General features: G+C 35.7%; 1 pseudogene; it reads left to right on the top strand.

Annotated features, from left to right (window-relative positions):
* The first annotated feature begins 9,072 nt into the window (after nt 1-9,072).
* On the top strand, nt 9,073-9,888 carry LOC149568586 (aspartic proteinase nepenthesin-1 pseudogene; annotated as a pseudogene).
* The last annotated feature ends 6,256 nt before the right edge of the window (nt 9,889-16,144 follow it).

Genomic DNA, 16,144 nt, shown 5'->3' with positions numbered 1-16,144 from the left:
TTCCCAAATCATTCCTTGATCCATATTTGAAATTAACCTTTGACTTCCTTTAACCTAGATATGAAGCAAATTATTTTTGAACTGATAAAACATTATTCACATTGCCATATTTATGTTTATTTAATGAAAATTTCCTCCAAGAACATAATTTAAAATTAAAAAAAGGTACTTATTGCATTCCACTTCCCCACTAATTTGAAACTAAACATGGAAGTGCTTTGAATGTCAATTAAGGATTATTGTTAGTTTAACATTGTATGTAGGCTAATGAAATTCCCATTTAAAAGCAACTATGTTATTTGTTTGAGAAATATGTTTGAAGATTCAAATTCTATTAATCAAGGTTTAAATTCCATTTTTAGTGTAAATTTGTACAAAATTATTATGGTTTATTATACTCGTAAAATTTTTTAATGCTGAGAATTCTTTAGTTATTCCTCTAGTATTTTTTGAGACATCTAATATTTTTTTGATGGGTTTGATACATGATATTGCATTAACATATCTTCATATAATACCATTATGATTAGGGTATTTCCTCAAGGGTGTTATTAATCAAAATTAAATGCAAATTCTTACTAAACTTCTTAATGAGACAACTCTATGAGTTTGTCACTAGATAATTTTTTATATGCCACATCTCTTGAAATCTAGAGAACTCCAAGTTTTGTCGATTCTCCATTTTTTCCCACCATTTATAATATCCACCCTCATATCCATTTTGTAAACTACTCTATCTCTCAATTAGCTAGTTTGGTTTCTTAAAGAATTATTATTTGTATTTTGGATGAAAAGAAGCATCACATCTTAATGACATTTATGACCCTAATATTCCATGTAATAAATCTCATCAGTCACTACGAAGGAACTTCCCCTTCCCTACATGAAATTGTTGTAATTTTAGTTTGATCACCTATAGAAGTATCCCCTTTTCTTAGTTATATCATGCATATTTCCTTTCCATTATTTTTTGTTGATTTAGCACAAGTTCTACTCTCTTTTCCTTTATATGTTTGTGCTACTTCTAATTCATCCCCCTCTATTTCTACCACCACTTCTATTAAGGGCTTCATAGTTTCACCCTCTTCCTATATAGAAGATTCTTATTGGGTGCTTATAATGCAATCCTATCTTTAAAAAAAGAGGTTCATAATCAATCATAAAATAAAATTGTAATAAAATATGCAACTTATTTAACTCTTTATTCATGCTTATCTCCCCTACGTTCTTTATTTTTACACATTCTACAATACCCTATATCTACTTAGTTAACAACTACTTAATATTTTCATACCTATCATCTCTATCTATTTAATGACCATTTTATCCTATTTTAGAGTCTGACTCCTTGTATCTTTATTTCTCATGCTTTTTTCTACCTTTTGTTTTATAATTTTTTTACTTATACTTGTCCTCTTTCACAAGATAACCTTTTCCTTCTCTTAATTTAAATCTTCAAAAAAAAATTTAATATTTGGATAACATTTGTATGGTCATCATTACTTATATTTTTTAATTTATACAATTAGGTTATTAATTAAATGAGTACCACAACTTCCCTATTTTAAAATGAATAGTCATCACCATAACTTTATAGTGGTCCTATCAACCATAGCTAGAAAAGTACTCTCTTGATCATTCAATAGAAACAATAAAAAACCTAATAGAATAAAATAATTTTTTGATACTATAAAGTATATTTTGTAATTAGTTTAAATATTATTCCTTCTATTGTTGTCTAAAAAATGCAATGATACTTCTCTTAAAAATATATATATCTTTATGGTGACTCAAGATCAAAATTTAGTGTGGATAAAATAAATTTAAATGAAATTAATGATATGCCACATTTATAAAGAGTAAAAATATTCCTTTTAATATTTGCTAAAATTAATCCTAGCTATTGTTGGCATTATGTTGTATTTTTCATTAGTGACAATACTTATTTGATTATGAATGCTTACCAAGCTCATGACTCAATCTATAGTTTATATCGAGCATTCAATGGTTACCTTGTAAGTTCAACAGTTAAGTAGCTCACATCAAGTATTCTTTAAGCTATCGAGTGAATGTGCAGTTCAATAGTGTATATCGAGTTTACAGTGTTCACCGAACAAGCAGTGATTACCAAGCTTCATAGTGTCTACTAAGTTATCAGTTTGTGTAATATGAGGCCAGTTTCTACCAAATGATGGATGTGTAGTGTTTACAGAGTGTCAACAAGGTAAACAAAGGTTTTAGTGTTTACCGAGTGACACTATATCTACAAAATCTCCAATGGTTACTAAGTTTCAAGCCACATTGTGTGATTAGTATGGACCAAGCTTCTACTTCTATCAAGTGCATGATGATGGCGAGTAATGTAGTGGATGCCAAGTATCAAAAGGTCACCAAGTCAACTTGAAGAGCCTGAGTTTTCTACTATTTGGCCGACTCAGTAATATTTTGTTTACTTATGTTCTAGCTAACCTTGAAATTGTAATTATTGAAATGGTATATATGTAACATATTGTATCATTTGAAACATGATGAAAGTGATGAATGTTAAAGAATGGAGATGTAATGTTTGAGAAGAGTGAAAGTGAATTAGCAACAAAGCAGAGTATTCAGCAAGGTCATTAAGGAGCAGCAAAGACATATTAGTCACAAAAGGTGATCGGTACTTCAAGATCTATTTAGCAATCAAGCAAGTAAGTCAGATCTACTATTTCATCCTAACAGGTGAATCAATTTTCCAAATCCTTTAATAGGGTAGACTTAATAGTCTTTGCATAAATCTCCTAATAGAGTGCATACTTCATTGTATGTTTGTAAAACATCTAACAAGGTGAACCTAGCAATCCCAATTGCTCTTTACAAGGTAGATCATTAGAAGTGGTTAGTGAAAGCTCTAACAGGCCAAATTTATACTACAGTAGTGAATTTTTGTGGGTATCATCCCCACCCTAGTTTTACTTTCTATTTTGAAGGTTTGTGGATCATTAAAATACTGTGTTCATGTGGTATGTATGTTTATCTTTTTCTCATGCATGCAGTAGATTAGATGAATGAATGGTGAATGGTTTATATGGTTAAGTGCTGAATTGATTTAAAGTTTTTGAGGTTACTGATTCAACCTTCCCCTCTCAGTAACCTAGCTAGTCTTGATTATTTCCAACAATCTTGTAGCCTTTGTAGCATGATTTTAAATTTTGAGGATGCTTGGCAATTTGTAAAGAGTTAGCTTTAGGATAAATTGAAGAAACTGGATAAATTTGATAAAATAACCATAACCATAGATATAGAACTTATGCATATCTAAGGATTTGACCAATAATAGTTGCATTACTTTTTAGAAGTTGAAAGTGAGGATATATCTAGATGACATATTTTCTAACCTACAAGTCCTGAAATCATAATTGCATTACATTTTTAAATTCACATCAATTTTAAGGCCACGTGCATTGTATTTACATGAACAAAAGTACTATTGATTGATCAATATATCATTTGGTTAGCTATACATCTATTTAAAATATATTAATTTATGTTGATATACATTTTTTAGATCCCAAGTTAACTCAGGAGTTCCTTAGAATGTTTCATTCTTTCAAGACTCTATTAGCTAGACAACTTTCATGACAACACTAAATATCCCACTTATATTGAAATTCCACTACATAAAAGAAGGAAAATCCAAATGTTAGAGGTATCATTTTTTTCCTTTATAGACGTATCATTTATGTTGAATATTAAAATATATACGATATTATAATTTGTCACAACTAACTAAAGGGATCAGCTTGAATAATTCAAATTAGAAAGAAACGTATCAATTTAATAACTGAATATCTTCAAATAATAGCTCTCCAAAATGATTAACAAATTTTTTTAAAACACTTTGTAAGGTACGACAATACAAACGATTTTGGCTATGGAGGGGCCAAAATGCACCTCATAACCAATTTGTTTGTATTTTTTAACAAATGAACATTCATATATAAATTTATAATTAATTAATAGAAGTGCATTTTGGTTGCTGTATAGACAATGCTCAATACAAGCAACACTCGCTCTATTTGGAATTTGGATCTCAATGGGTCCAGCAAATTCAATATGAAGCAAGAATGTTGATCGTATGGAAACAATCAGTAAGTGAAGGCATGGATGGGAGAAAGAGTGATTTCTTTCCATTCTAAAGGAAGTGGAATTAAATAAACTCATCCAATCAAGCGCATCAAAATAAGCGAATAGATCTTGTTATTGGGACAAGTGGGGGAATATGTGGAGATGAGAGTCAAAAACTAGTTTCAATTTCAGCAACGATTGAATTTGATTTAAGGCTTGTTACCCAAACATTTTACATGGAGTTTTAGTTATATTAATTAATCAGAGAGAGAGATTAGCCATAAAAAAAATTAAACTTTCTCTCTCCCCATACTTTTCTCTCTCCATGTACTAAAACTTTTAGAGGGAAGTGTGGGTTTTGAGTTAGAGTCTCATTCTCCTTTTCACAATCTTCTCTCTCCATGTACTTTTCTCTCTCCATGTACTCAAACCTTTTAGAGAGAAGTACATGGTTTGAGTTTGGGTTTGAGTTATCATTCTCTCTCTTCCATTTTTTTCTCTCTCCATGTACTAGTGATACTCTCTCTCCCCGTACTCCAACTTTTTAACCTAATTCTAACCCAAACCTCCCAATCCAAACTCCAACCTTAAAGCAACTGCTGGATGGAAATGAAGTTCACAGATGTTTGGAGTAGTAGTAGGTGTGCTAATTCTTGATGACACAAGAGTTCAATTTGCAAATATAAAAAGGGTTCCTTAGCAACTCAAGTATTTTGTAGAGTACCAAAAGAAGGTGGCACAGATTGTTAGAAGTGATGAAGTGGGCAGACCTATTGAGGAGGGTCTTGTTTCCATTCTCTCCCAATCTCTTTGAGATCAATGCAATATACATTATTGAGGAGATGGCACAAATTGGGAGCAAGTAGGGCGCTAATGACATCAACAGGGCCATTTGGGGGTGCTCCTGCAGTTGGGTTTGTCACCAATATATATATATAGCAAAGGAAATGACAAGAGACTAAGAAGGATTAAGAATTATTGTCAAACTTACTGTCCAACCACTAGGTATGTTAACATGTATAACAAATGCAAGAATACAGACCCTGCATGCTGAGTGTTTGACCAAATGGCCGAATGGGATGTCATATCATGGATTACTATGATCGTAGGCATGTGTTGGCCTAGGTGGAGATGGTCTATGGCTCAGCAACAGGATTCATTTTAAATGGTTGCAGTGACAAAGGAATCCTCCCTCGAATGGTGGAAGCAAGTACATGGTCACCTTGTAAAGAGTAGATTCGAGTTGAAAGTGACTGTGGGAAATGAATTGGTGGATTTATATGGGAGATTAAATCACATTGAGGATGCATGTAAACTATATGACATTATGCCTGAAGGAAATGCAATTTCCTATAGTGCGTTGATTGTAGGATATGTTCAAATGGATACAATGGAGAGATATTGATGTATCTTCTCACAATTGCATCGAGTGGGTAGTTCATGTTCAAGACTTTCAGCCAAACACTTCCTGCTCAACCTCTTCAACTTGCAAAGCTTGTCCATATCTAAAACTTTTCTCACATCATGAGATGGATAAGGCACACGAATGAAGTTTTAGGTAGCGTAGCCTCATCTATGCACGGGCTGGAGGTGTAGCTAAAATCATTGCACATAGTATCTATGACTTCACACTCTCCTTCCAAATTCTTAAGAGGGAGGAGTTAGTCAGATATACAAACAAAAAGTAAAACATTGAATCATGTTCTAACCAATTGCTGGTAACAGGTCATTAAACTCATATTCATGATGGAATTTTGGGAGCCATACTACTTTGACCAAAGGCCTCTAATGTCCTCATGAAACTATGAGGTGTTAAATCTTCCATGTGTGACCACGAACTTTGATGAAATAATTTCCAGCCAATACATAACTATTTAACACAATGTTCACAACCCAATGCGGCTACAGGCAAGGCACGTGAGCTACTTGAAAGAAATGACAAGATGGCATCGTTGAATAATGAAAGGGGCGAGGAGGAGATTTCAGACCCTGTGCATACAGAATTAGTATGGGTTTTTATAGCCATGCAAGTCCTTATATATATCAGTTTCCCTTTCATTATGCCAAATGTTGATAAGGCTTGGGACAAGCTTATTTGGCTTATTACATGTATTTCGGTGGATATTGGTTGAATTATAGTGAATGCATGCTTTCAATCACGACATTGTTTATAGATACAGATCTAGATAGTGATACCATTGTTTTGCATGTCTGGGTACTCTTATGTAGCTTAGTAATGATGGGAATGTTGGCTTTGATTGGAGCAGTTGATTTGTTGATGGTCAACTCAAATGGCTTACAAACTAAGTTTTCAATTCCACATATGAGTTAGCTGCTCAAATGTCAACATCATTGCTGTAGATTGAAGATCATGGAGATCATGTGACAACATCATAGGCATGCATATAGAATGTACAATCTTCATATGTACCCAATTGCTCAAAAAAATGTCATAGTCATTCCATGAATCTATGATCAATGGGCTCGGCTAGATTTCTCATTACATGTTTGACAAAATGAGCATGGTAAAGTATGAATGATCACTCATCAAGCATCCAACAAAGTCTAGCAGATCAAAGATATTTAGACAACATTTACTTAAAATGAAATGAGCATCATTGTAAAGCCGAGCTTGATTGAACAATTACATCACTTGAAGAGTATGAATGTGTCAAGAAAAGGAGGCTATAGATATAGAATGAATGACATCTAATCTATCAACCTCTCAAGCTCATAATATATTAGTATGAGAAGTGTGTGATCTACACATAGAAGTTCCATATAATCTTGTAATTCTTTGATCAATTTGTATGCAAGAAATGGTTTAACCCAAGTTCCCTTCATATAGAAATGAACTCATTCAACTGCCCAATAGAATGGGAATATGAACTCAGCAGCATGGTAATGACAAGATGCATAGAAAGTCAATTCATCAACTTTTCTAGTACTCCTTTGCGAGTTTGTAAAGTGAGAGCCTCAAAGGGACACATAGCTTATTGGATTGGTGCATGTTTGTAAGTACAATTGCAAAGAAATTCATTAAACAAGTTGTCATTTCTTGAGGCCATTATTAATGATATTGGCATGGTACCTCTTCTTCAAGTGGATGCATATTAACTTATCTGTTTGGGCAGCAATGGAGAATTATATTGGATATTGTCATAAAGTTGCTCAAGTGGATCAATGTAGTCATATGTGTAACTTATTATGTAAAAGTGAACATGTCACTTATTGTAACTGGAGTTAGGATCTAGAGTTTTCTACATATGAGTTGGAGTTAGAGTCAGTTTTCAAATGCATGCCAAATTCCAAACTCTAACTTTTTGAGTAGTTACGAACCCGAAAGGTTAGTTATTCTAGAATAGCTATAAATTTCTGAAAATCAATGTAATAAGGGACTTTTGGACTTGGATATAGGGGAACACTTATGCTCTGATCATTAAAAAAATTTTGGAAAGTGTGTACAATGGTTGTTTTTGTGTAATCAGTTATTTCTTTCTTTCTTGGTGCAAGAAATAAAAGGAAGTACATTTAGTGTTCTCTCTCCAAGGAATTTAGATTGTTAAAGTGTTGATTCATCTATGATTACTTTCATGGTATGATGTGAGTATTTGTGGATGGTTGAATTAGCATTGTGCTGGTGAAAGTTCTCAAGCATAGTCCTTGATAGCTCTCATTAATAGTTTACATCATTTTTATGAAAATGTTGAAGGCGTGTGGTGCATTTGCTGTCAATGGTTTTCCTTCTTATTTCCTAAGTTCTTCTTATCTTTATTAAAAAATCTAAAATTTTATCTTATGAGGGAGCTACCCTTCTAAATGCAGAGGAAGGCCAGATATCAAAGGCCTATCCAACTGTTGTGAACGGTTTGCCACACACTTCGTTGGGCATATTCTACTGTGAAAAATTTGTTTACCAACAAGGCTCCTCCTCGCTCTCTATATAAACACCATATTGTTGGTAGGAGTAATTTCTCCCACCGTCCATAGCTGTCCAACCATCCACAAACCAAAGAACTCTTCATAAACTACTCATTTTCCATGTGCAGCCATCCAAGCACCGGCCAATACACCAACCTCACCATCCAGCATTACTTATATTGCCAACTCTTTCGTAGAGTATTAAATATGCATTTGCTTATAAATATAATGGATTGGGCTTGTGATCAGTAGAGCCCATTTTGAGTTTCTCATATTTCTCATTGTGGATCATGAGTGGATGGAATGCTGTAGCATTATAAAGATTTCTATGAATTTGTAATAAGATTTTACTTATGTATTAAATGTTGTAGCACATTGTGATAGTCTTTGTATTTTACATATTGAATTGAATGCTTATCTTTTAGTTGGTGTTTGTCTTTGATCCACTCCATCCACCTCCTTCACATATGTAGTGGTGTTCATGAGAGCAGAAAATGTTTTGCAAATTTAGAAAAGACAAAGAGAAATGGAGTACTGTTCAAAGGTGTTGGGTTTTGCAGTCTTGATATGCTTGGCTATTCCAATGATATCATGTTCTTCGGATAGACTATTTAGTGCTTGGCCCTAGTCCAGCAGCGATGAGAATGCTTATAAATTAAGGGTGAACATGACTCGCAGATCAGAGGGAGAGTTGAGCTTCGCTGCATGAATTCGTTTAGCTATGGATCGAAGTAAGGGAAGAATGAAGAAGATAGAGGCCGACATAAGAGACAAATTGGATGTTGAAATACCAGTTCAAGTCGGGGATGCAGAATTTATGATAAGCATTTGAGTGGGAACGCGTCTGTGAGCTTTGAGGCAATTGTGGACACGGGGAGTGATCTAATTTGGACTCAGTACAAGCCTTGCCAGGAGTGATTCTCTTAGCCCACGCCAATACTCGACCCCTCCAAGTCCTCCACTTTCTCCACAATTCCCTGCGGTGATTCTCTTTGTGACAGATTGGGGAGTACATAGACGGGATGCTGTCCAAATTGTACCTTTATGTATCAGTACGACGATGGCTCCTTCACCAGCAGTGACCTGGATTTGGAGACACTGTCAATTGGGAGCAGCAAGGTTAAAGGCATTGCATTTGGATGTGGGCATGACAACGAAGGACAGGGATTCTCTCAGGGCGGCGGTCTCGTGGGACTAGGAAGAGGTGGTCTCTCTCTCATCTCACAGCTCGGTTCCAAAGTAGAGAACATGTTCTCCTACTGTCTCTTGTCCATCACTGACTCTTCTTCGCAGACCAGCCCTCTCTTTTTTGGGGAGGGCGCTTCCTTGAGCGGAGGCAAGACTTTTTCGCTCATTAAGAGCAGTGTCATTCCCACTTTCTGGTACATCCCTGTCACAGGGATCACCCTCAATGGTAAGGCCATAGATATTCCTCCAGGAACTTTTGATCTGCAGTCGGACGGCATCGGAGGTATGATAATCGATTCTAGAACCACAGTGACCATTCTGGACGAGGCTGCCTACTCTCCTCTCAAGACAGCCATCCAATCCACCATTCACCTCACTCCTGTAGACGGCTCTTCCATGGGCTTCGATCTTTGTTATAGGACATCGTCCACTCAGGACCTCACCTGGCCGACCCTCACCTTCAACTTCAAGGGTTGCGTGGATTACGAACTCCCAGCGGACAGCTTCTTCATTCAGGTGTCTCAAGACCTCTCCTGCCTCGCAATGTTGGGTGTGCCTTTGGGGAACATTCCTTCCATCTTCGGCAACATACAACAGCAAAACTTCCACGTTCTCTACAACGACACTCACAACACACTCTCTTTCAAGCCCACCAAGTGCGACTCTCTCTGAACAACACCTCTCCTTCCATCTCTACCATTTCTTCTCTTTGCTGATTCTCTATCTCTTTCGCTCTTTCCCTCATTTTAATTCATCTTGGAATGCTTCTTGCGCTTTCTAATCTACAAGTCATGTATGTAAATTAACCAAGAATGCGAAAGAAAAATACATAACAGAAAAAATGCATAAACACAAAGTTTATTGTGGTTCACCACAAATCATGGCTACGTCCACACTGAGAGTAGAGAAATTATATTAATGAGAACAACCAATTGAGTTTACAATACATGCAATCAACATTTATAGATCACAAATGATCAGCTGAAGAGACAAAATAAATGGAGGGAAAAACACAAGTGTTTGTTGGCCTTCACAATTCAACAAATCTCCCACCTAAAGACAACAGATACACTAGCTGATCATCCATTCCCCTGCTCTACATGATGACTTACTTCTTTTTAACAAGGCCAAGAGAAGTCCTAGCACATTTGAACTTCTCCTTGGCAACAACCTTCATCAACATGTCCACTGGATTGATCTTAGTATCAATTTTGGCAACCTTTAGTTTTCTTTCTGCTACCACATAACGAACATAGTGAGCATGCTTGTCAATATGTTTGGAGTTTCGCTAAGAGGAATGATTGTGAACCCTAAAAATTGCACTCTAACTATCTAAAAATGAAACATAATCATCTTGTTGCCAATGTAAATCGTTGAATAAGAATTGCAACCAAATCATCTCTCTAGCCCCTTCGAAAAGAGCCAAGTATTCGGCTTTAGCAGAAGAAAGTGCAACACAATGTTGCAGTCTTGAGGCCCAACTAATGGGAGCCCCAAAAAATGTGAAAGCATAACTAGTAGTAGACCTGCACTTTTCTCGATCTCCGGCAAGATCTAAGTCACTAAATCCTTGTAGCTGAGTATGATTTCTACCAAAACACAATGCATAATCAGAAGTACCCTTGAGATACCGCAATATCCATTTCACTACTTCCCAATGAGGTTTCTTGGGATTGCTCATGTATCTACTAACTACTCCCACCACATGAGCAATGTCAGGACGTGTAAAAACCATAGCATACATTAAGCTACCAACCACTGATTTATAAGGAACATTAATCATAAAATCCTTCTCATCTTGTGTTTTGGGACACAATTCAGAACTGAGTCGGAAATGAGGAGCAAGAGGAATAGGAACGTGTTTAGCTTTAGCCATGCCAAACCATTCTACAACTTTGCCAATGTATGATTTTTGTAACAAAGTCAACATCTTTTCCTGTCTATCTCTTGTAATAGTCATCCCAAGAATCTTTTTGGCTGCCCCTAAATCTTTCATGGAAAAACAAGAAGCTAACTCTCTCTTTAGCTTGCTGATTATTTGAGGAGAAGTACTAGCAACTAGCATGTCATCAACATAAAGTAATAGAATAACAAACTTGCCACTAGGAAGTCTTTTATAGTAGATGCAAGGATCTAATTCACATCGAGTGAAGTTATGCTCAGCCATGAACCGATCAAACTTAATATACCATTATCTTGGAGCTTGCTTAAGCCCATACAAACTCCACTTCAGTCGACAATAGAGATGTTCTTTCCCCTTTTGAACAAAGCCTTCAAGCTGTTCCATGTACAATTCTTCATTGATGTCACCATGTAGAAAAGTTGTCTTGACATCAAGCTATTCAAGCTCAAGATCCCAAAACTGCCCAGATTGTAGTCATCCGAACAACAGGTGAGAAAATCTCTTCAAAATCTAACCCCTTTTTCTGAGCATATCCTTTGACAACTAATCGAGCATAGTACCTTTTTCTTCTGCCATCTTCTTCTTTCACCTTATATACCCAATGATTTTTCAGAGGTTTTCGATTGGGTGGAAGTGGAACTAAGTCCCATGTTTTATTTGTTTTAAGAGAGTTCATCTCTTCTTCCATTGCAATCATCCACTAATTTTTATCAGTACTTTCCCAGGCATCTTTGAAATTAGCCGGCTCTAGTTGATCAAAGATTAATATCTCAGGGTCTGCCTCTTGGAATAAAGGAGCTCATAATCTGAATACTTTGTAGGCATCTTCCTCTACCTTGTAGATCACCTTAAGTTTGGATTGTGTTGCTCATTCTGAGAAATATTTCTTATTAATTCATAATCACTGCCAGTTGAAGATGTGGGAATTCTCTATTGAATGTGATGAGTAGATGTATTCATCAAATCACCTAAATTTTTTTGTGTATTGTTGGCTGCTCCAATATTATGAAGTGCAGAATGACTCAAATTAGAGTCTCCTATCCTTTTAGTGGTCCTTATACAGTGTTCTACACAATTCCTATCATATATTGGAGGAGCTATAGCTAATTTGTCACCTAATGGGCAATGACTATCACTACCATGATGGCTATGTTTGTGCACATAGCTTATGTGAGTGGAAGATGGAACAGAGTCTTCATTGGTTTTTGCTTGCACCCAAATATGTTTGTCATACCTTTCGTGCTTTGTTAAACTGGGATCCATACTGATGTGTGTCTCATGCAATGGGAGGATGCCATATAAACGAGAGGTTTCTTGTCTTACTGTGACAGGAGCATCATCTTGTTATGTGGGTGAAAGACCCCTAAACTCACAGACACGCTTCTCATCACTATGACCTGTGTCAAGCTCATGGAGTCCAGTATGCTCTGTCGCTGTTTGGTGAAGGCCAAAACCTAAAACTAGTGAAGAAGAAGCCCAATTTTTATGTTGACTATGCTGCTTGCTTCCTAATTCATGGTTTCCATCCATCGTGCCACTATGGGAATGAGATAGATGACTGCCAATGTTCTACCAATTACATGGGAGAGTTAACTAAGATCCAACACACCTGTCATGATTTAATGTTTCTTCTATCTGAAGCTCTCCATCTACTGTTGACTAGGATATGCCATCAGGTCTAGTATGTTTTGATTCAGCTTGATTTCAGGTATGATCAAGGCTGTGATTAACATTCTTATTGCCAACATTCCCATCCCATGTCTCAGACCTGAATGGGTTTATTGCACCATGGGTAATATCTAATGTAATGTTGTTGGAACCATCATAAAACTGTTCTCTGTGTGAAGAAGTATTGTTTGGTGGCAGTGAGGTTTCCTCAAATAGTTCTCTAGACTACAAATTAGCATGATAAAGATCCATGCTATCAAAGATAGAGGATGAAGACAAAGCAGGATTTGATGCTAAAATAGAGGTAGGAGTGGAAATGATGGGCTGAGACAGTGACTGTGAGTTTAATGAAGAATTATTCTCATTAAATAAAGGCATAGGAATAAAATCTTCAACAACTCTTTCCTGTGGTATTGATTGAACAGCCGAAAACTTTGTTTCATTAAATACCACATCTCGACTCCATACAATCTTCTTTGCAACAAGATCCCATAATCAAAAACCATACTGATCTTCACCATAGCCCAAAAATATACATTCCTGTGATTTTGAATCTAGCTTGCTCTTTTTTTCTTTAGGAACATGAACAAATGCTTGACACCCATACACTCGAAGATGTGAGTAGGAAATCCTTCTACCCATCCATTTCTCCTCTGGAATTCCAAAGTCCAAACGAGATGAAGGACTTTGATTAATCAAGTATACTGGTGTACTACAAGCTTTCGCCCAGAATTCTTTGCCTAAACTAGCATTAGATTGCATACATCGAACTTTCTCAAGTATAGTTCAATTTAATCTTTCTACTGCCCTGTTTTATTGAGGGGTGAATGGCACAACTTTCACCCATCGAATACCATGATTTGCACAAAAGTTATCAAACTCCAAGGAACAAAATTCACTTCCATTATCTAATTTTAAACATTTAATTTTGTGCCCACTCTGATTTTCAACAAGAGCTTTAAAAATTTTGAATTTGGAGAAAACTTCAAACATTCTAGACATCATATAAACCCAAACCTTTCTAGTACAATCATCAAGAAAGGGAGGTTACCTCTGTTGGACTGAAGACATCTGAGTGCACCAACTCCAATGGTGTCATCTTCTTGTCATGACCATGCTTCAAAAAACTAACACATTTTTGTTTCCCATGAAGACAATGTTTGAAAAATTATAAATCTACTGATTGGAGAGCCGAAAGTTGATGTCTATTAAGCATAACCTGTAGGCCCTTCTTGCTCATGTGGCCTAATCTTTGATGCTAAAGTGCAGCATCGCTGTCCGCAAAAGTCATCACAGCTCCCACCTCATCATTAGTTTCTACAACATATAGATTGCCAACTTTATTCCCTTTGGCAATAATCGTGGAACCCTTGGTAATTTTTCATGTGTCTATGAGGAGTGTAAGAAAACCTTGAGCATAAAATTGACTGACTAAAATCAAATTTCTTTTTAATTTGGGAACATACCTCACATCTTGAAGCAATAATTGAGCGCCTCCTTTAATTGATAACAAAATATCCCCCTTTCCTACAATTTCACAAGGTTTGTTATCACCCAAAAAAACATTCTGAAATTTACCTTCCTTGTAGTTTGTGAAGGCTTCGCTACAAGAAGATGCATGAAATGAAGCCCCGGAGTCAATTACCCATGAATTTGAAGTTGTTTCACTTGACGCAAGAACCAAAACACCATCACTGGGATCATGAATGATGTTTGCTCTGCTATCCAAATTTTTTTCTTGAGTTCTTTTATATTTTTTGCATTCCTTTTTGACATGACCAACCTTTCCACAAAACCAACAACCATTTTGTCTACTCGGGACTGCGACCTTCTAGCTGATTGTGATCTTCAGTTGTTGTTATTATTTCTACCTCTATGCTAAGTTCTTCCTCTATTTTTTGTACTAACCATTGTTAGTGCATCACTGAATGAAGACTCTTTATTAGTTCTCCTCATGTCTTCACTAAGCAATGTAGAGGCTACCTCATCGTAGACTAGCTTGTTTTTGTCAGTTACAGAAGTGCTAATTTTTGTTACCACACCATCTCAGCTATCCAGTAAGGAACATAACAAGATGACCGCCTTATTTTTGTCATCTTGAGGCATACCAATGGAGTGTACTTGACATGAGTATTTAACTCATTTATGTGATTTGACATCATTGTTCCTTCCTTTATCTTCAATTTATAAAGCTTCTTCATGATGAAAATTTTGTTTGCAGCAGATGCCATTTGATACATGCTATGAAGTTTGTCAAATACATCCTTTTTTGATGTTTCATTGTTCACATTGAACAACATATTCAAAGATAGTGAAATAAAAATCTTTCCCATTGCCTTCTCAAATAAAAATCTCTCCCATTGCCTTCTCATCAGTTTTAGTCCAATCTTCATCTGGCATGGTGGTAGGCTTCTTTGTTTTACCTTCAATTGCTATTGCAAGATCGTGCTTGACCAAAAGTGATCGCATCTGTACCTTCCACAAACTAAAATTCTTTCTCAAGAATTTTTGCACTCTTGTTTCCTCCATGACTTTGGAATTCAGTCACCGAAATCAATTACAGCTTTGATACCAATTGTAAATTAACCAAGAATGCAAAAGAAAAATACAGAACAACAAAAATGCATAAACACAGAGTTTATTTTGGTTCACCACAAATCATGGCTACATCCACATTGAGAGCAGAGGAATTATATTAATGAGAAAAACTAATTGAGTTTACAATACATGTGATCAGCATTTATAGATCACAAATGATTAGCTAAAGAGACAAAATAAATGGAGGGAAAAACACAAGTGTCTGTTGGCCTTCAAAATTCAATATTGTAAGTATTAATATTTATTAGTTAACTACAAAGCTTTTAGCTATTTTCAATAAACAATCCCAAAATCATTGCAACGAGTAACATTTTAGTTGCACATGAGCTGGTGTCATTTGAAACTTGTTAGTTTGTTGGTCAAGAATTTTAAATGTTTGTTCAACTCAAAACAGAGGGATATAATGTGCTTTATTGGTACAAAAGCTCATGCATGCAGGAGCTTCAATTTCTATTTGGTTAACATTTTTTGAGGATTTAAAACTCCTAGAAGTAAGATTAGGAAGAGAATGTCTTCTTACAATTCCTTAGTTTGAAAATCAAACATAAATCTCTTGGGGAGACCTTCATATCCATTTTTTGAATTAGATGCGATTGCACATAACGTGGTGTTCACTTAAAATTAGCACTTGTTCCCGGTAGGTCTAAGGGTTATGTTGATATTTTATTACTATATTCATCACTTGCTACAATTATGCTGATTTTTTATTCATTTATTGATGACATGCTACAATTTGTATAACTAGTGGTTGTTAGATAG

The sequence above is a fragment of the Cupressus sempervirens genome, chromosome 3 (genome assembly GCF_028749045.1).
Source record: "Cupressus sempervirens isolate cs-2001-9-10 chromosome 3, ASM2874904v1, whole genome shotgun sequence".
NCBI lineage: Eukaryota > Viridiplantae > Streptophyta > Pinopsida > Cupressales > Cupressaceae > Cupressus > Cupressus sempervirens.
The sequence above is the reverse complement of the archived record's forward strand: the minus strand, read 5'-3'. Positions and strand labels throughout refer to the sequence as shown.